Source organism: Ptychodera flava, chromosome 10 (assembly GCF_041260155.1).
Source record: "Ptychodera flava strain L36383 chromosome 10, AS_Pfla_20210202, whole genome shotgun sequence".
Classification (NCBI taxonomy): domain Eukaryota; kingdom Metazoa; phylum Hemichordata; class Enteropneusta; family Ptychoderidae; genus Ptychodera; species Ptychodera flava.
In genome coordinates this window covers 12,278,382-12,299,131 of record NC_091937.1, presented here as the reverse complement: position 1 = coordinate 12,299,131, position 20,750 = coordinate 12,278,382, and the positions used below count along the sequence as shown (strand labels likewise).

The following is a 20,750-nucleotide window of genomic DNA, read 5'->3' as shown; positions in this document are numbered from 1 at the left end:
TGTCCTTCATATGAACACCAATTTACTTCGTGATATGATCCAATATGGCTGACAGGCGGCCATTTTTTTGCGATTTTTTCATGTCTTTGAATCATAACTCAAACATCCTTGAACCGATTTGGTTCAAACTTGGCACAAAGGCAAAGCACAATGACATACCGGTACATATATGCATGTATCAATTAAGCTTGCGATAGGATCCAATATGGCTGCAGAACTGCCATTTTGTTGGAATTTTGCGTGTCTTGAATCGTAATTCAAAGGTCATTACACCCATTTTGTCCAAACTTGGCACAAAGATCAAGCACTATGGCATACATATACATGTCAATTTACTTCGTGACATGTTCCAATATGGCTGCCAGATTGTCATTTTTTTCCAATATCGCTGTCAGATGGTCATTTTTGGATTCTCATGTCTTTGAGGCTTAATCATATGCAAATATTCTTTAAACAATGTTGTTGAGACTGGTACAAAGATAAAGTAGGCATACATATGCATGTCTATTAATTTTGTGCTATGATCCATATGGTCAATACACAGCCATTTGATTAAATTTTGGTGTGATTTTTTTATGTCTTTGAAACATAAACATAGGTCACTGTCCCTCGATGGACTGATTTTGTTCAAACATGATACGATAAAATACTATGGCTGCATTCTTGTGCACATTAATTTGTTTCATTATATGATCCGAAATGGCTGATTACAACAACATACCCGATCCCATACCATTTCTAAAATTCCACCAAACCATGTGTATAGTATGTGCCATCATGACACTGGAGGCAGTAAGGGCATCGTTATGTGTGATGTAATCAAAAGTTCCTTGAGTGGTCATTACCGGCAGAGATGAGTCATTTATTGAACGTTCCTCAGATTACTTTATTATGCAAGTCACAGGCCTGATGTACCTGTTGCATCAATGTCATTCAACAGCGACCTAGACCACAGCTACCTAGACACAAAGATTATAACAAAATCGACAAGCGGGGACTGTGTCATCAACGATGACTTGTTAAATTGAAATATGGGAGTGGACAGCTGTAAATTCTATACCAAACGATGTAAACATCTGTGTGTACATCTGTGGATATATGAACAAGACCACACCTTACATTGTATAATAACACCTTCAGGCTTTTGATCATTTGAGAGAGTCTCTCAATGCTGACTCTTGGAGATTTGTAAACTGTTACAAAGTGTACCGTACAGTGATGCTGCTAAGGGCACATCACATCTACTCTAGTACACACATGACATCTTTAAAATATCACAAACATATATTGTAATACCAGTAATACAGTGTTATTGCAATTTGATACATTCCACTACTGTGATGACTGTAGCCAAACATCTGATAAAGTTGTGCAATGTATGTGATTAGTTTTCCTGCCTTGCGCTTTTCAACGAGACAAGTTCATCCTCAGTATCAAAATATGGCACAATTGCTGACAAAAATTCTCATGAAAACCTGTAGTTCTCTCAGGCTGAATAAATCAGTGCATTCTGTGATAAATTTAGATTACGAAGGTGGGAAATATTGTGAGGGAATTCCCAGCAAATTTTTCATGAAAAATGTAAGTAAAGAATAGAAGATGCATCTGAGAATTAATCTGTTAGGGTCTGGAGCGTAGAAACTCAACTAATTAAACTTAATCAAGAATTCCAGTCACTGGTTTGGGAGTTAGGGTGATGTGCAAACCGATAAGGAAGTCATCAAGTGATAGTCTGCCTGCAGGAATGACTTGACACCATCAGTCATTGCAATGAATTATCAACAGCATTGGCTTTCAGATCACATACTGACATGTCATAGAATTACAGAACCAAAATCACTGCTGTGTGAATTGCAAAAATAGAACTGTATTGATTATAATATGTTTTCAGTCAACAGTTATGATAAATTTAGAATATAATCCTGAATATATTATGTTGATTTTTGTATTATTTTTCCAAAAGTACATTGAAAACTTCATTAATGGCATTACTCGATATACAAAGAATTAAGCATGTTAAGGATTAATTTAACCCTTTGAGTGCTGTAATTTTCCCACCAAAATTTTAGTGCAAAATTTTACGAGTTTCATGAAACTTTCTGTCAGATTTTTCATAATTTTGACCAAGTAGACATCACATTTCATTGGCTACTGTTTCTTACCAAAATTTTGGCAAAAATTTTGAAAAAAAATTGACTGGGGTATATTTTATAATGGCAACAAAAACTGACTTTGGCTCTAAAAGGGTTAATACTTCAACTCATTTCCCATCCATGCCAAATGTGACAAAATATTTTAACACATTAAGTGACATGCATTTTTTTCTCCATCAAAGCAATAATAGATACATGCACTCATGCTGCTCAAATTACACATTTTTTGGGATATTATTCTCTCATGTATCTCACTCAAATTCATGGTAAAGTGATTTTAAATATTGCCTGGATACATGATATGAATGACAGTCATTCAGAACAATAACTCTGTGACCTAAGAAGGGGGCAATGACCTTTGTGTCAAGGGTCAGCCAAGGCAAGCAGCAGACATTGAATCACCAACTTCCGTAACTTCCAGCACAGAGACCCTTATAACAATGGCCACTGGAAATGCGTGCCAAGGACAAAAGGAAGTCGCAGGTTGACAGGAAATCGAACTTTATAAAACATGACCCACTTGTATGATGGTTATGGCACTGTCACACTTTGACTATTTAGCCAGCGTATGCCAACGTACGAAACTTATGCTATGTATACGCCCAAAATTGAAAATAACATCATTTTAATAGTTCAGCAAGCAAGCATTTAAGAGGAATTTTGATATGTTGGCATATGCTGGCTAAATTGTCAAGGTGTGACAGGACCCTTTCATCGGTGCAGGCCACGTCAAGATGTACTCTTGTCATCACTTGAAATAATTAGTATTTGGCATCGTTGATTTTTGACAATATTACCCAATAACCACATATTTGTTCCAATCACTTTTCAACTCTGACCTTGAAGCTACATTTCATAGGCCCTGATTTGTTTGTTTGTGGATTTCTGAACTTGTTTGTATTTTCATTGGTTTTATTATACTTAGTCTTTTACATTGCATGATCAAGTCAGCATTTCTGTGCTCCAGCAACCTTCCTAATTGCTCTCCATTCATCAGTCAAAACTCATAAATACTTATTTTGAGTCCTTTTTCTCTGAAGAGAAGGGTTTGTTAATCAGAAGCTTTTAAATTTCACCCTTTCACCACCATGGTTTGGCCCAAGCCCATCGTTATCAATGGTGATTGTGGACCTGTTTACAGGGTATTAGGGTGAAGAGCTTAAGCAGTATAAAGTACTGTTCATATGATTTTCAGTAATTTGATACTTCTAGTCTATCAAGGCTAGAAGAGAGATATAATACCAGCTAAGGTTTCAGGTTCTTTGACCGCCCGGCTGGTTCAATTGTTGTTTACTTTATCTTGAAATACAAGGGCAATGACCCCAGTCGGAGACTACCCAGGTTAGTCTTTGTTGTGTCCAACGTCAGCCTGCTTTCATGAACAGTGATGAATAAACTCAGAGGTGTATATAACACATAAACACATCACAGGGGTGGTGAAAGGTTCGTCGTGGAAAGTCCCCATACAATGTTCAAACAACTTTGTATGCTGGTATATGTATTGTGTTTACAGGATTCACACATATGCACAGCAATTGTACCATTGATTGTCTGGCTATAAACAAGTTTAGTGATTGCAACCCTGTTTGTATCTCTGTCAAACAACTTTTCACTCAAATCTCATTCCCGTTCCTTGTCATTCCCATTTCTAAACGTAAGGATCTGATCCACAGATTTGAAAATTCAAGAATCCGAGTGAATGCTAGGGAATATGACTATAGGGTAAATGATTCCATTCGCTCAAAGTTTAGCTGTTTTCAATTTGTCCTCATCTAAAGTGAACTGTCTGAAAAGCAATTTGATAAAAAAAGGCCACTCAAATCTGCGAGTGGCCTCAGGGGAAAGGTAGTGACAACACTGGGATGTGCCATATCACCCCTGGATTTCAGCCAAACCTTTATCGCCATGTCATTTCTTTGCGTTAATGGGTGATTATATCTCCTGTTGGCTGTAATTTTTGATGAATATTTCAGCAGTCTTGTTCTGTTTTTAAAATTCAGTTTCCTGTTCTACTGTCACAAACCGCGTCTTGCTGCCTGTGCTTTCCAACAAAGTCTTATGGTGCCTAGTGTCCTTTACTGTTATTGATAACTGAAGATGTTCAAGAATTCATTTTCCAACAATAATATATTATACGCAGTGTATTGTGTTTGCAAAGATAATTTATTGTATGTTTACGTACTTTTGGAGAAGAATCGGGAAAACTATATACTTGTCTTTCTGACCAAAAACTCTGAAAATATTATCAAAAGTTGCAGATATTGTCCATTTAAATATCCATGGCAATTCATCAATGACTGTAAATCTTTGTGTATAAAAGTACCCTTTGACCCCTATTTCCCAATGTATAGGTCATGCTTTCCCATAGAAAACAATAGGGTTGGACAAATATTTGATGAAGAATACCTTAGCAATGGGTATACAATGAGGTCAAGTTTTTGAGCAGTTCACATTCTGCTATCGCTCATGTATATATGTTGTGAACTGCTCAAAACCTTGTGGCATACCATCGGTAGATGTGGTTTATTGCTTCAATATATCATACAAATACAGCGATCTGATTTGTCAAGATATGAAAATGGCCGTGCTATACTCGCGATATAGCACTAGCAGTTAAGCCAGAGCTCATGACATATCCTCATGCATACAGTGTATGTCATGAACTGGTCAAACCTCATGGAATACCATCACTGGGTGTGCTTTATTGCTGAAATATGTTTTAGCATGACAAACAATTTCATTGTTTCCTTTCCGGAACAAATCCAATTAATCTTATTAACAGGGTACTATATGAAAGCGAGCTTGTCAAATCACACATATTCATCATGCAGTGAAAATAATGGCTAGAAGATCATTTATGATTAAAATGTCATTTTTCATTCTCTTTTCAAAATTGCATTACCTTGTTTGCACTGACAAAGGTAAAAGGGAACTTTCTTGTAATCTGCAGTTTGCATGGCTTGCCTGTGTTTGTTGTGCACCTGTCACTTGTAAGGGAATAAAAATTAGCACATTCACAGATAAGCTTATGATTACAGAAAATAAAAAGGACGTCAAAAAACCGTCAAAATGGAATCAACTATAATAGCTTTCCATTGATGTATGCGTTTTAAATATCAAAGGAAGGTGACTCTATGATAAATGCCTAAATTCTCACATATCCCAGATACTGCCTGAATTCTCACATATCCCAGATACGATGCCATGTTGGGGGAGTGTCAGTGGGTGTGTCTGATTACAGTGCCTTACCGACGTCTTCCCAGGTTAATGGTTGAATTAAGACCTTGATTTGAACATCAGGTGATTTCTAAAAATAGATCACATCGTGTTCAAGACCATGTGACAGTACTTAAAGTACTACAGTGAGACATGTTAACTGTCGAGGAGATAAAAAATGTACAAGAGCTTTCAATGCCTGAGTTGTTGTCACATTAATTTAAACAGAGACTAGAGAGCTTGTCACACAATATGAATTCTTGTGGCTAGATTACAATTCAACCAGCTGTAGAAATGTATATCATATCACAAAACTGAGCGTACTATCAGAAGAGATTCAAATTTAAGCTGCAGTCAAAAATATTATGTATACAAAAATCAGCATATTAGCATTGTCAAATCAGCTATTCTTTTCCAAACATGTCACATGAAATGCAGTTGTTTTTCTGAACAGCTGATCTAATTTCATGGGTCATGTGATCATGTTCATTTCTTCGTCCTTGCAGTAATGAGTGTCACACAGTGACAGCACTGTAGAAATGCTTAGTCAGCTGTTTTTTTCACTGACCTTTCACAGCACACTGAACAACTTGCAATATTCAGCTTTATATTATTTGCCCAATTGCATTTAATGTCCAACGAAATTAGCATACATATTAGTTTGCACATCACATGACGGTGGTAAATCCACATAGATGTGGAAGTTTGCTTTTTACGCTAACATTATATTTTGGCTTATTTATTCACAGGACATTTTCATATCCTAGTCAGTCATTATTTTATTGAGTTCAAAAGAAATCCCTTTTCAGCTATATTAGATACTTATCATTGATAATTATCCTGAGTATAGTGAAGCCAGTTCTCGTTGTCACTTATTTTATGACGGTATTTTTCTGCAATAGGCAGTCTTCAAACCTCTAAGATTTTTACCAGTCAATTACAAATATTTTTACCCTAAGTCAGAATGCGCCTCAAAGACAGATGTATTTGGAATTTCAATCTTTTAAAATTCTTTCCTAATCTACCATTTGTGGGTGCTCATTTTAAAGGTATACTGTCACCTGTTCCAATTTTGCCACAGTTACCATAGAAAGAGAAAATCTAACCAATCATAGATTTTAAGCGGGTGGCACAGCGCCCGTACATGGGCATTTTGAATACCAAGGAGCACCCCTTTGACCATATATGGTCATATGTAGATTGCAGGTGACTGTATACCTTTTAAGCACTGGATGTAAGAAAATTTTCACTGTCGTAGTTTATCTGAAAAATCAAAAATTTTATATTTCTTGATAGAGCTAAACCCAGGGATTGCAGCCATTTTGAATTTCAAATATCGGTAAATATTGAGTAATTTGTTTCTCGGGCACCAAAATTTGAAAGAGAATGGTTGAAAGATTCCTTGAGGAAAGTTTGAGCAAAAGTTTAAGTCTTTACTTTCACGGGGCGTACTACCTTAAATTAATATTTTTCCATGCAGGCCCTCGTGTCTCTTCATTAAAACTGTTACCTCACAGTGTATTTATTACCTAATCATGACAATACAAACATGTGCAAGGTCACTTTTCATTATATATTTTATATTTTCCAAAGTTCATTCTCCCGGATAGAAGTAGCTAACCTGCGGAGATTGACAACAAGGAATGGAATATTTTAAAAGCATGGTGTGAGAATACAATAAATGTGATGTAAAGACCACCTTAATGTCATTGAACCCTTTTAGTGTTGTAACTGTCCCACCTAAATTTAATGCCACATTTTTTTCAATTTTAATGAATTTTTCTGTAATTCTTTGATAATTTTGGATCAAAGGAACAACTTTTCATTGTTTTTCATATTTTTTTCACATTTTGGAAAAATCCGAAAATAAATTGGCTGGTTATGAAAAAAAATGTCTGTGTTATATTTTTATAATGGTTGATAAAATTTTGTTAATCTTTTTGTTCACATCCTGTACACATTGTCCTATGCATCTTTGTAATGAAGACCCCCTATCTTCTTGATCATTGTATAACACAGCAGTTACTGTGATACACTGTACAAGTATTATATACCCCACTACATTGTCCACACCCTTCCTTCAAACGTACTCCATTTCAAACTCACTATGTTTCTTACCAATCACAATAAATCTTTATTTTACCTGAAAATGCGTCATACTTTCACAAAGTTTTACTTTGAATATCCTGTGGATATATAATAAATAACAATGTTCCCAAAATTATTGTGACTATAAAAGAATATTTGCCATGAATTTTTTTATCATTTCAATTTGAAAATTAAGTAAAAAGTAGTAGGAAAAGAAAAATACCACAGATAATTATTTTATCAGCGTTGTTTTTAAAGATTTAGACTTGCATAGTTGAATTGATTGATAATGTGCTCAGCAAACTGACAAGACATTGTGAACAACTCAGGGGAATATTTTCATATTCTGTCTATTTGATGAACAATCTAATGTTTGTTCGATGTGTTCAAACTCATTGGTGCAAAATTGTTTGCATTTTAAGTCTGCTGGTATGATTTTGGCAGAGGAAAGCATGGTGGCGTAGATTCGCCTGAAACTTTCATCCATTATTTGAAATGACAATGAAACTTTGAGCAGACGTCATCAGCTTTGCATCGTGAAAGCCCTTGTTGACATGCTGAAGTACAATAAACTAACGTCACTCGTCCTAACAGCATGAAGCTGAAAGTAAGGTTATGATTGACAGTGAGGGATGGCAATTGAAGCTGTCATAGTGAAGTTGTTTACTGGAGACATACACATCCGCCTATTCATGCCTATGGGTGGCGTTACCAACCATTGTATGTAAATGAAAATACAAGGCTCTTTCAAAGTGACCTACAATCTGATGGGAGGGCACTTACACTATCCGTCACTTACTGAAGGCAAAAGTGTTTTCTTTAGTTTTGTGGCGTTGCTTTGTTTTATGACAATTGGTGTCATTCATGGGTATTTTGAAACAATGCAAATATGCAAATATAGAGCAAGGGCTGGCAGTGAAACGTGTGTAATGGATGACCATGACGATCCATGCAAGGTTGACTTTTAAAAGAAAAAAGTCATTAATTTTACAAACAATGGTTAATAAAGCTTTTAGGAATCCTCCAATTCATGAACTCGTAAAAAAGAAACTTTACAAAAGAAAAAAACTTTTTTATGACTCTGTACTTTATATATGACATCGTACCTTCGGGTCAATGATACCGAAAATCTTTTCATTCTGCTACAGAAGCCACTCTTTGACACAATTTTCTGACCTGTTTCTCAAAATTATGCCGACAATCTTCACGAAGTATGTAGCCAGTGCTCTACTGTCCCTAAAACTTAAATATTTCTACCACAGTCCTTTTTACGTTGGCAAAAATGAACTCAGTTATATGAATATGCAAGATAACAGGTGTCAATCAATGCAAAGAAATAATTTTGAAATCTTAAAATAGAGGAAAGAGTTTATAAAAAAAGTGGAATGAGTATACAAGGTATTGATATCAAGTTTTTACCAGGTCAAAATTTCATATATTGCACAATGTGATGTGAGGTTCATGAATATGCAACATTGGTAATGAGATATTATCATTAAGAAATGCTTCTTAAAACAAAATCTATTTTACACACTTTCCATAAACATATATACTACAATGTTGTGCGTCAATGAATTACATGTTACATGTTTCTTGATATGAGTTGCTATGAAACAATCAAATGATGTTAAGTCAACGAAAGTATTAGCCAGGTCACAAGATGTACATATTACATTTGATAAGATTTGACACATTTTGCCTTTTTAACCCTTTCACCACCATGGTTTGGCCCAAACCCATTGTTATGAATGGTGATGTTGGACCTGTTTACAGGGAATTGGGGCGAATAGGTTGAAGTACTTTTGCACCCATGATTGTAGCCAGATATGAACAATCACACATTTTGACACAGTCGATGGGACAAACATAAACAAAGAGCATTTATATTTGGGTTAACAGTTCACTCTGCAATTTATTCCATAAATATAGCATTTTTATTGTTTTACAATTGCATCAATCATAATTTCTGTGTTAAAAATAGATGTTCAAGTATGTTTTGATATAAAAGTAGCAAACGTGTGACAGTTTTGATAAGATAATGAGCGACTACCACAATGATGGCACTGCCTACCATGTTAATTGTAGTATGACAGCAGCTAGTTTTTCATTTGTAAGTTTATCTAACCTTTTTTATTTCAGGGGAAGATATAGACATCTTTTAGAAAATATTACACCTAAACTCTAAATAACATTGCACACAAGTGGTATATGTTACACTTAGTCTACAACTGTTCATATTTTGACCTCCTTGAAACAGGTGAAGCATAAGCAATGCCAATCTTTTACCAAGCCCCTTTTTTATGAAAATGTCCTTCGTCACAAGTCATCCCACTGCAAAACGTGATTATTCATCGTATAATGAAAACACATGCAATCTGCGATTCAATTATAAAACGGTACATTTATTTTAACTTCTCATTAATCTGAACCTTTAACAATTCCACAATGGGGTTAACTTTTTATTATTTTCAGGTAGGTGCTTTTTTCCGGTATTCTAGCAGGATAATAGAATTTTTCTATTAATTGAATTCTTGTATTCTTTATTGCAGAATGACTGTGGATTGGAGAGCTGTTTTTGAGAACACAGCTGATTAATGCCATTGAAGTGCCTAGCAAGATAAAGGACACTTAGGCACAAGCATGGGTCTGTTTTTGAATCACTCAAGCAGATACAAAGTTCGCATTGATGCCGTACATCATCCAAAGTACCAAGGTGAACGTTGATGATTGATTTAATGTTTGTATACTACGGTAGCAGCCATGGAATGGTTCAAAATTTATAGTGTAATATTTCAAATCTGGGACTGCAGGGTAATCCATGAATGAACTAATGTATCATGCCCTAGGGGTATCTGTTTGTTCATAGTAGCAAGCTCAGAGTGTCTTGTACATTGCAAAAATTGCAATATTTCATACATTTTGGCAAGGAATATTACTAAATTATCCACAAAACCATCAATATTTTAGACAGTTGGCAAAACAGTAATCATCTTTAAAATTAATGGAAAATTGACCCTACGATCACTCTACGTAATTTCACTGCATACTTGATATAAGACACTAACATTCATCTCAAGAAAACGTTTGCCTTGAGTTTGTAGGAAATTTGATAGTCAAGAGGTTTAGAGTTTGATGTAGTAGTAACTGGCACCATCAAGTATGCATTATTATTATTTTACAAGTCAATATACAGTCATAATAACCAATGATAAATTAATGCATCTGAAGTGATGTTGCCGGCTAAAAGGCGCTGCAGTTAAGGACCTGTAAATACATACATGTACAAATGCAATGGATGGACAGAGTTTGCTATTCCACAATGAACAAATCAACTTACAGCCCTCTTCTCTCCCATAGCATGAACAAATGTACCAAAAAAAAAAACCACCGTCCCTGGGAATATGCTTTCCATGTATACCACATTAAAAGTACATTTACTGCATTTTGTTTATCATCGTAAAAGCAAATCAGAAAAATTTGCATGCCGGCAGGTTTAGCACTCAGAGGCGTGATGTTGAATATTTTGACATGGTCCAATAACCCCTTGTAAAAATGGATCTAAGACATTCTGATCGGCTTGTTTACTTGTATTCTCTCAAAGCGCATGATTAAAGACAAACAATTATGCAGCTTAAAGATCTCACTCTATCAGTTGACTACGATATCAGATGTTCTTGTTGGAAGTAATCATTTTAACCTTTGACCTTGAATCAGAACGCTGACAATTTTCCACATCAATACTATCAAGATTTTTGTTGTCAAAGAAAGAAGTTGGTTGATATGAATTCCATTTGTATAATAACAAAATTGTCTTAACCCCTTCACCACCATGGTTTGGCCCAAACTCATTGTCATCAATGGTGAGAGTGGGCCTCTTTACATGGAATCGGGGGTGAACAGGTGGAAACATCTTCAAAGTTCGATTTTGAGTCACAAAGGTTTCAGGCTTTTCAAAACTGGAATGGTACTGACGATAAATCATTGTGCCAGGAAGTTATAAAAAAGGATGAGTATTGAAATACAATAAAACGAATGGTTAGACAAATACTTATAAGAAGATGTGTATTAAAATTGGCAGAAAAACCAGAGGTAGCAACAGAATCCAAATTAAGTGCATTGGTTACCAAAAATTACCCACACCCTTGGGCCTTCACAACACTGTAGTTTAGTTTACACACATGTTAGCCCAGGTGGGTGTTACAAGATAAATTACAAAATTGATAATAGCATCTAAAAATACAAATACAGAGTGATCTTTACAGACTCTTAATTTATTCATATATGTTTTATTGAATTCAGTGGCACCAGAAAAATCTGAATATTATATTGTATGCAAATGAAGTGAAATGAGCAGATGTTCATCCAATAGATTATTGACATCAAGTACCGGTCAGAAAGGCAGATATTTGGACTTCCATGGCAACAATAAAATGAAATATCTATTTTTATGAGCAGTATCATATGGGCAAAACAACTAAAATTGCATCCTGTTTTTCAAATTTTTAGCTTCTAAGATAAAGTACCCATTGTCTTATTTCCTCTAGGCCATACATTATATCCTCAACCATTCTTATCGCTACATCACTCTGGCTTCCTCCGATGCTATTTAATATTCCTTCAACCTTTGCCAGGCCTTCAAATCTTTCTTTTTTGTCTTCTGTCTCATCCCGTCACGTTTTCACAAAAAATCCTTGTAAAAGTGTTTTTTCAGTTCAACCGTAAATTTTGCGGAATTGTATTTCATCGACCCTTTGCAAATAAATTCACACTGTTTTAGATGCTGAAATTTGGGTGACATTTCCAGAAACTAAAATCTGTAAATCTCCCTTTCGAATTAAATCTTAACATCAAAACCTGTTGGTGTGGCTGAAATATCTTTGGAATTTATGGTGCAGAATTCAGGGATGTGATTACTTTGACTCAGTGCCGGCTCGACAGAAATAAATCAAACTTAAATCGTAATGGCAGGAATGCGTTGATAATCTTCTTATGCAAACAGCTGATGAAATATAATGTAACACGTTGTCCTTCAGTCAGTATTGTTTCATTCTTGCGGCCGTAGACCCGTGGTCAACCCACCCAGGTGTGATGTGCATGCAGCTTAGCACGCACACGTCGTTGTGGTCTAAATTGCAACAGATTCATCTGACCCTAAGATGACCCTGTTGTAATTGTGGCTGTACTCAAGGCCAGACCGAAGCCATACAATGAGTTGAAACATTCCGACATATTTTGGATATGCCACTACAGAAACACTTGAACTATGACCTTTTCAGCTTCTTCACAGACATCTGAATGGTCATGTGACATTCACTGCTCTCAGCAGACCATCAGATTTGTGCCTTGTTTTAATTATCAACATCAAATAATTTAAAACTTTTTTGTCATCTGTGTAAAATATTCTATGTCTCTCAAGTTAGTCACATACAACTTCACATGAAATTTTCACAGAAGCAATTATTAACCCTTTGAGAGCTGTAAATTTGCCCACCAAAATTCTTGTGCAAAATTTTACCAATTGTTTGTGAATTTTTTGTAATTTTTTTGGCAATTTGGACCAAATGGACATTACATTTCATTGGCTACAGTTGTTGATCAAAAGTTTGGAAAAAATCTTAAAAAATTGTCTGGGTTACACTTTATAAAGATGGCAAAAATTGACTTTGGCACTCAAAGGGTTAATCAACACAGACTGGAATATTGCAAATGCCTGTACCAGATAATAGCTGCTGTTTGGCACTTTGTTTGTAGCCGGTGGCATTGACTAATTTAAAAGTTACACAAGCAGTATTATGAGCTTAAAAATGCAAGTTGATAATGTCACATACTTCAAATAACTGAAACATGATTTGTTGCATATCATTACAATAGCCAGCACAAATCTATACATGTTTAATCTTTACAGTATACTTACAAAGAAAGTCCTTATATTTTTAAGTTTATTGAGTTTTATTTTATTTAATATAAATTTAAAGTACGCTTGCTCAAAAAAGAATACTGGAATTGGCTAATAATTAAATATTTTGCAAGCAAGCACGGAGAGAAATGCTTTATTCATTAGCTGTGACGTGCTCGGTACTAATAAATCGTCTGTCAGGTTGCTTTGGAAAAAGGTCTTGAACTTTGGTGTATCAGTGCTGTGAGTAGCCTGGAAATGCTTTTTAATGATTAAGGTATCAGTACACAAGGTGACTCGTAAAATGTTACACAGCCCCTCTTGAGAAATCTCACCAAGACATAGCATTAGCTTGCTACTCATATCAGTTTTACAGAAAGAGCAGAGATCATGCTACTGACTTGACATTTCATGAAGTGAAAATCTGTTGATGTAACTCGATCAAGCACTAATTATCTCATCATAGTAAATCTGTGTGTACGCACTGCGTGTTGATGGAGTGGACAGCATCCAACGCATCACTCGGACTCAATTCTGTCATCCTGAATTCCTCAAATGTGGGGGGAAACAAATCATGAACAAAGTGCTGTGACATATACATATGTGTTCATGCAGTGCAATGGTCTATGAGTGTGGACTCTATTACCAATATAACATCAGCAATATTATTTTACACTTTCCATAACAAACAACCACAAAAGTTAAAAGTTTACCAATCCTGTTTTTAGTTTGAAAAGGAATGCCATGCTAACAGATTATAAACAGCCTGCCACTGACAATGGGCCCAAAACCATCAACCTAAAAATATCAGAACCATGTAGATTATGTGTACTTGCTTTGTTTTTGAACTGTCATAACTTTCCACTCAAATCAATATACATACAATGCATTGCCATGATGTTTCTGTAACAGCTGCCCTCAGGGCCATATTTGAATGCAAAGCTTAATTTTGTATTTTCATTTAAATGACCAAGAAATAATTTCTGATTGTTCTAATCTAAAGTGTGTGAAATTGTGTATAAAATCCATTATTGAAATCAGAATCTGATATATATATACACATATATACACATATATATAGCAACGTTTTGCTTAATATATATATTATATATATATATATATATATATATATATATATATATTTGTGTGTGTGTATATATATATATATATATATATATATATATATATATATATATATATATATATCTCAAGCGAAATGTTGCTTGTAACACCAACTTTAGAAACTTACAAAATCCAGTTCTATCAATCTTTTCATATATGTGCATGCATATATATATATATATATATATATATATATATATATATATATATATATATATATATATATATATATATATATATATATATATAATATATATATACATACATACATACATACATACATATATATATGGGTAGGTCAGCCCTTAAAAATGGTTTTAACTTGAAGCATTGAGTAGGTGTGTGAGAGTTGAACATCCGCTGGCATGTATGCCCATACTAGGTCAAAGCATAGACAGTGGGAGGGAAAGACTCTATGGTCAAAGGCAATCCTTTTCACCACTCTTTTCTGGTCAAGGTCTTTGTCTCATTTGCACTGTGACAATGGTCATTTGTTACGGCCACCAGAACCATTCAGGCTGTTTGGCCAAATTCACAGAGGTCATACTGACCTACACCCAGATTGATCGTCAATTAAATTACCATGCAGTGTATTTGACAGTCACTCTCACATCTTGCCTAGTTCCAGTGGTATGGTCTATTTCATGGCAGGAAATCAACTGGACTTTCAGTCAAAAAGATTTTTTGTATTCTGTCCAGGGTCAATCATTGTGGAATTATAGACAGTAAATAATCTCGCTTCAACCGTCTACGATGGAATACTATATCAAACCCATTGTTCTCGCAAAAAGCGTTGTGCTGGCTGTACAAAAAAGTCGCAAAATCAATACTGTCGCCCAACCCCAATGCTCAAGTACTCTTGCAGGAAAAAGGACGCTAACCTCTGAGGACACATTGCAGACCTGTTTGCGCACGCTGGCAACTTTACAGCTGCTTCATGCTGCGAGATCTACGCTTTGACGTCGCCTACTGTTCATCAGCATATACAATACACAGAAAAGGTTACTGGTAGCAAATTATCTGTGCCGGTGTTTAAAAAGGTGTCTGTATTACACTACCGGTATACCATTAATGTGTTTAACCTCCATGCCTAGACAAGATTGAGATGTCCATACACATGCACTGTAATTTTGATTTGAAAAGCGTTGGCGCTATTGAAAGACACACTACTACTGACGAAAACAAGTGAAACGCTTTCATGAAGCAGTTGTCACTTTTGATTGAAAGTAAAGATCGTAATATTAGTTGGTTTCGACGTGTGTTTTTGGGTTTGCTTTTTTTGTGATTTGTGTAAGTTTGTTTTTGAGAACAAAAAGGATAACATTCAGCAACTTTGCCTGATTGAAAACAGTGAAACTTTCTAGATCAGGGTTCAACAAGCTTGCGCAGGCAATCAAATCAGGACAAAAAAGGTGTGAATGGGATTGATTTTGACGTCACCAGCGACGGCAAAATAATTACATCGGTTTTCACCTGAAAATGACGCCTGCAGGTCCTTACGTAACATCTATTATCTCTTCATCAAAGAGATTCATGGAGAGAAAGTGATTATAACAATGTTGAACCTCGATTTATATTTATGCACTGACTCTACGATGCAATGAGCGTTCAAGGCCAGGCCGCGTGGAACACACGCCGCTACGCCCGACACCGAAATTCGGTTTACCGATATAGAAGTATCTACTTACAATAGATTATCTTTAGGTTTATCTGATCTGAGTAAACGTTAAGGTCAACATTAACGACGGGGTTCCCCCTTTCCGTTCCTTGTTGCATAACCAGCGACCAGCTGATTGCAGTGCCAGAACGCCGGTATAGTGTATAGGCCTACATACGTATAGACAACGGCACAGCTGATCACAAGCAAACACCGCATCGGTGTACTCAGACGTCCACACGTCGGCGATTAAAGTAAAATTTGTGTGGAAACGCTTTGCCGCTATATTTATACCGATTCTTCGCCTTGCTAGAAGTGGTAGGGGAAGAATATCGGTAAACAAAAAAACGTCGATTTTCTTCGGGCACTTGACGGCGTTGTTTTCTCAAAATGGCGAGAAATTCATTGAAAATGCGAAGTGTACAACTCACCGGTTTTGAATGCATCAACCCCCGATGACTTCAGGGTAGGGTCTTGTAGCATCGCGACGAGAAGAACTCCGAATGAATTCAGGACTCCAAACACAGTACCGTTCGTCCAGAACGAAGCAACACACACGACCCAGCCCCATCCACCTTCGGGCGGGTCGTGAGTTGGGCGAAGACCGGTGATACGACGCTCCGTCGCCGGCGAGTCCGGAACAATCTCGTCCGTGTGTTTCTCAAATTTTCCCATCTTCTTTTAATAACAGTTGAGACACTCACGACTCGAATGTTCAAAATGCATGGCCGACATTGACGTCGGTAAACAAAATCTTGGAGAAAAAAAAATCTGTCTACGTCGCCTTGTCTTGTCAGTTCAGTTCCCGTGGAGTGCCTGTCATGGAACAAAGCGATCATGAGAACGGGAAGCAAAGTATACGTGTGGTTTATTTGAATAACAAAGCCATTGACAGCTGATTGGGGTGGCAACCGCTATGATGCAATCACGATAGACCTTGGAAATGCCCGCCAAATTTCAAGCACAAAAGGAGCCGCTGATATTGAGCAGACGGCTAAACAAGCATAAAGAATGCAGAAATCGAGTGCAGTGTTTCCGAAAACAGAAAGCTGAAATAGCTTCACGAAAAAAGTGTTAGCCGCGTCGTACCTTCGTCATTTTTATGGCAGTCTACGGTCAAATATTGTCAATACTAGCTATATAGTTGAGACGAGACACAGAATGTGGAGAGACTTTGGATGAGAGAAGGCAATCGCTCGCGTCAGTCATTTTAAATCAAACTCAAGCACTTTTATTAAATCTCAATATCAAAAAATAGAGAGGGCGCACGCTTTGGAAATTCAACAATCCAGACTGGAAAAACGTTCTACCGACAGCATGCGGCGTATCCATGGATGCATTCGAATTACACTGAGAATGATTACATACTTAGGGAGTCTCGCACTGTGTAAGTCACGTGTTAGGACATGGACACAAACCTGATCAGGACAGAGTGATATATTTTGTTGGGCAGATTTACTGGTCGGCCGAACACTGTCGGGGTGTTCAGGAAAATGGTCTGAGTTGCGGACATGCTTCGAAAATTAGGTATAACAGGTATACGATGTCTACGAGGAAATGTGTCGATTTATGTCCCCGAAGCCACGGCGTGCCAACCGTCGCCGTTACCGGTACTTCGGCGTGTTTCAGTACGTTAACTTATTTCATCATCCACGTAACTACAGTCAACATTTGAGCCTCGCGTGGTAATAGGATATCTGGAAAGTTAACTGTAAATGGTAAACTTAAAATGTCAAAAGTTATGTGAGCGATTTTCCTGGTTACGCTGTTGGGAGTTCTGTGACTGTGTCAAAACCGTGCGTGGAAGGAAATCGCTCTTGTCAGCTCAGAGCCGTAATCTACGTTAACGATGCCAATACCCCGCGCGCACTCGGCAAAGAATTTAAAAATGTAATAATACGAATATTTACCTGTATATCCAATATCAGAAAACCAACTGACGATGGTGAAGATGACGGACAAGTAATTTGATAGTGATATTATATTTTGAAAGTACAGCCAGGGCGGTTTATAAACTCCTGTCACGGTGGAGCCAGTCAGTACGTAGCTTATGCATAGAATTGCAAAAGACCTATGACGCATTATAGGGCGCAGCTTATATTCAGAGTTTTACCGCACGGCACTCTCTGTGTCGTTTTACCGCACGACCCTAAACGACACTGTTATATGTAGAGAGCGCTGAGGTATATTAGAACTATTTTCAGTAGACGTCTAGGCATGCGTGATGTCTGTTGTATTGCGAACAAAAGTGTATACTTAGACGTCACGACAAAAAGGGCCAGGGTGACCGTTCAGCAAAGTGAGCAACATAACATAGCCAGTCGGACTGTCCAGTTTTGCAACAACACGCCTAGCGCCTTGTTAAAATACATGGTAGGTTGACAACAATAGCATACCAAAGAGCGGGTATTCTCTACGGTTTCAGTAATTCCACAGTTCCAACAAACGATACCGCGGGCTAGTCTAACAAAAATCACATTGAGTTCGGTAAACACCGATTGCAGATAGGCCTAATACCATACTATGAATACTATCTTTTTAATATGGCGTTGTTTCATCTCAACAATCACCAATAATTTGAAGATTGAATGTGTCTGAAAACCTCAGGCTATTATATGTTTTGACAAGCTTTTGTCGTATACGGGGGGGGGGGGAGCTTTTAAGGCAAAATTTTCAGTCTCGCATTTTGCATTGTTGAAAGTCGTTCTTTTAGAGTATTTTTTGTTTGAATATTAACTGAAATAAAGTTAATTTACACAAATACTGGATAGCTACGTTTAAATTGTCTAAAACCAACCGTGCATAGAGCAGCCAGCCGTGTTAGGTCACATTCATTTTTGGTATTCGTTGCTCACACGTCACAGGTTATCGCTGATGGCGGGAACACTCCACAATCGTGATGATGTCAGCTTAAAATCCGCTGTGATTGCGACACCATCGCGGTAGTTTTACGGCTGAAATATAATAGACTAGGCCACAGTAAGTTAATGCTGTGTTTTATGTTAACTCAAATTCCTACAAGTAGATGGGTAAGCGGTTAAAACACGAAAAATATGATACAATAAATTGCAGTATGCCATTAATTGACAGTTTTTTCATGCAACATATTTCATTCATTCCTGCAACTATCTGCTTCTGGACGATACAATATCCGTTTAGACATGGTTGCATGGTTGTAATGTGACCACTGTAAGGATTTGTCTTGCAATGTAACAGTCACAGCTTGGTTTTGCGATAGAATAACATCGACAACTGAAAACTTTTGCAAGAAAAGTTTTGGAGTTTTCCTGAAAAACTCGAAAGTCTAAAGCGCGCAGACGCAAAACAAAGGATTTATTTACTGTGGCCTTATTCGTCACCTTGAACTCATCGTGTGTCTTTCGATACTGTCTGTGGTGCAACAATCAGAACAAAAGGTGTAACTTTGTGAGATCCAATGAACCGAGCGAAAAGAAAAATACAGTATGGCGCATTTAAGAATAACTTTGAAGTTCAAGTTTAAGGGTCACCTTAACTTAATCTATGAACGGTCCCTCCACAAAGGACCGCGTTTATGACAAAGTTCTAAATTGTGGTGAAATCATTGCGTACAACTCAAATAAAGCGTCTGCTGTGTTATCGGAACTTTTCTGTGTCTATGGACGTGTGTGTCGTAGCATAGACCCTATAAATGAGGGTCTATGGTCGTAGTGAACCTCACTCTAGTCTAGAAGCTGGGCACACTGACGTCCTTTTATTCGAAATTATAAAGAGATATCGCTTCCACACCTCCCAAAATTGTGATGATTGCCATCTTGTGTTAGTTTGTGCATGGAGAAACGTAATGCGTATGGAGAAACGGAAAGTTCCGTTTCTAGCTCCATGGTTTTGAGGAGGGACCGTGGTTTGTGTAAACTATTGAACCCCAGTAGAATAATAATGTGGAATGGTTGACTCTGACCCGGAGAGGGCCACGTGACGCGTGAAGGAAGCATGCAAGGAAGCATGGCTGGTGCGTGAAAAGTGCGAGTCAACGTAACGTTGCCCAACTGGTATATTTCCTGAAGCTGAAAGTACACGGGGGGAGGGGAGCTGGGGGCTACCACGCTGCGTTTCGATCCATTGTCGATCGTCGATTCGCGAAGCCCCTAATGATACAAGCAATTTATAAGCTCCCCTGTTGTATATCACGGAGGCTTCGCGACTCGACAATCGAAACGCCTGCGGGGGCTACGCTCGTCGAACGATTTCTGGAGAGGAGCTGGAGTTCGTAAAATGAAGTAACTATTACACATTCATAATGGTATCTCAGCTTATAGACGATATAAATCTACTATCGGAGAGTGGTTTGTTGGAAAAGTTGAAACGTAACTTTATAAACGTAATACTATGGGAAAGTGGCTGGCAACAAGCGGGCGACATTTGTCTCTCTGAATCACAGAGTACTGCGCCAGGTCTCTCACCATGACAATTCTACTACATTATAGTAGTAGCCTTTCAATGCTCACTTTGTACCTGGTCACTTTGTACCTGGTATTTAACACGTAGGTCAGGAAGCTAATTCCATCGTCTCTGAACTCTAGTTGGTACGCCCATTCAAATAGGACTCATCACAAAATACAGTATCGATATCAGTCGA

General features: G+C 37.1%; 1 protein-coding gene across 1 annotated transcript in view; it reads right to left on the bottom strand.

Moving 5' to 3' along the window:
• Positions 1 to 18,293, bottom strand: part of LOC139142020 (monocarboxylate transporter 10-like) — a 35,222-nt gene extending 16,929 nt beyond the window's left edge. Inside the window, exons 1-2 of the mRNA XM_070711806.1 lie at positions 18,043 to 18,293; positions 16,564 to 16,948 (exon numbers count right to left, since the gene is read on the bottom strand). The gene's annotated coding sequence lies outside the window, so the exon portion shown is untranslated. The remainder of the gene's footprint in view (positions 1 to 16,563; positions 16,949 to 18,042) is intronic.
• Positions 18,294 to 20,750: the final 2,457 nt, after the last annotated feature.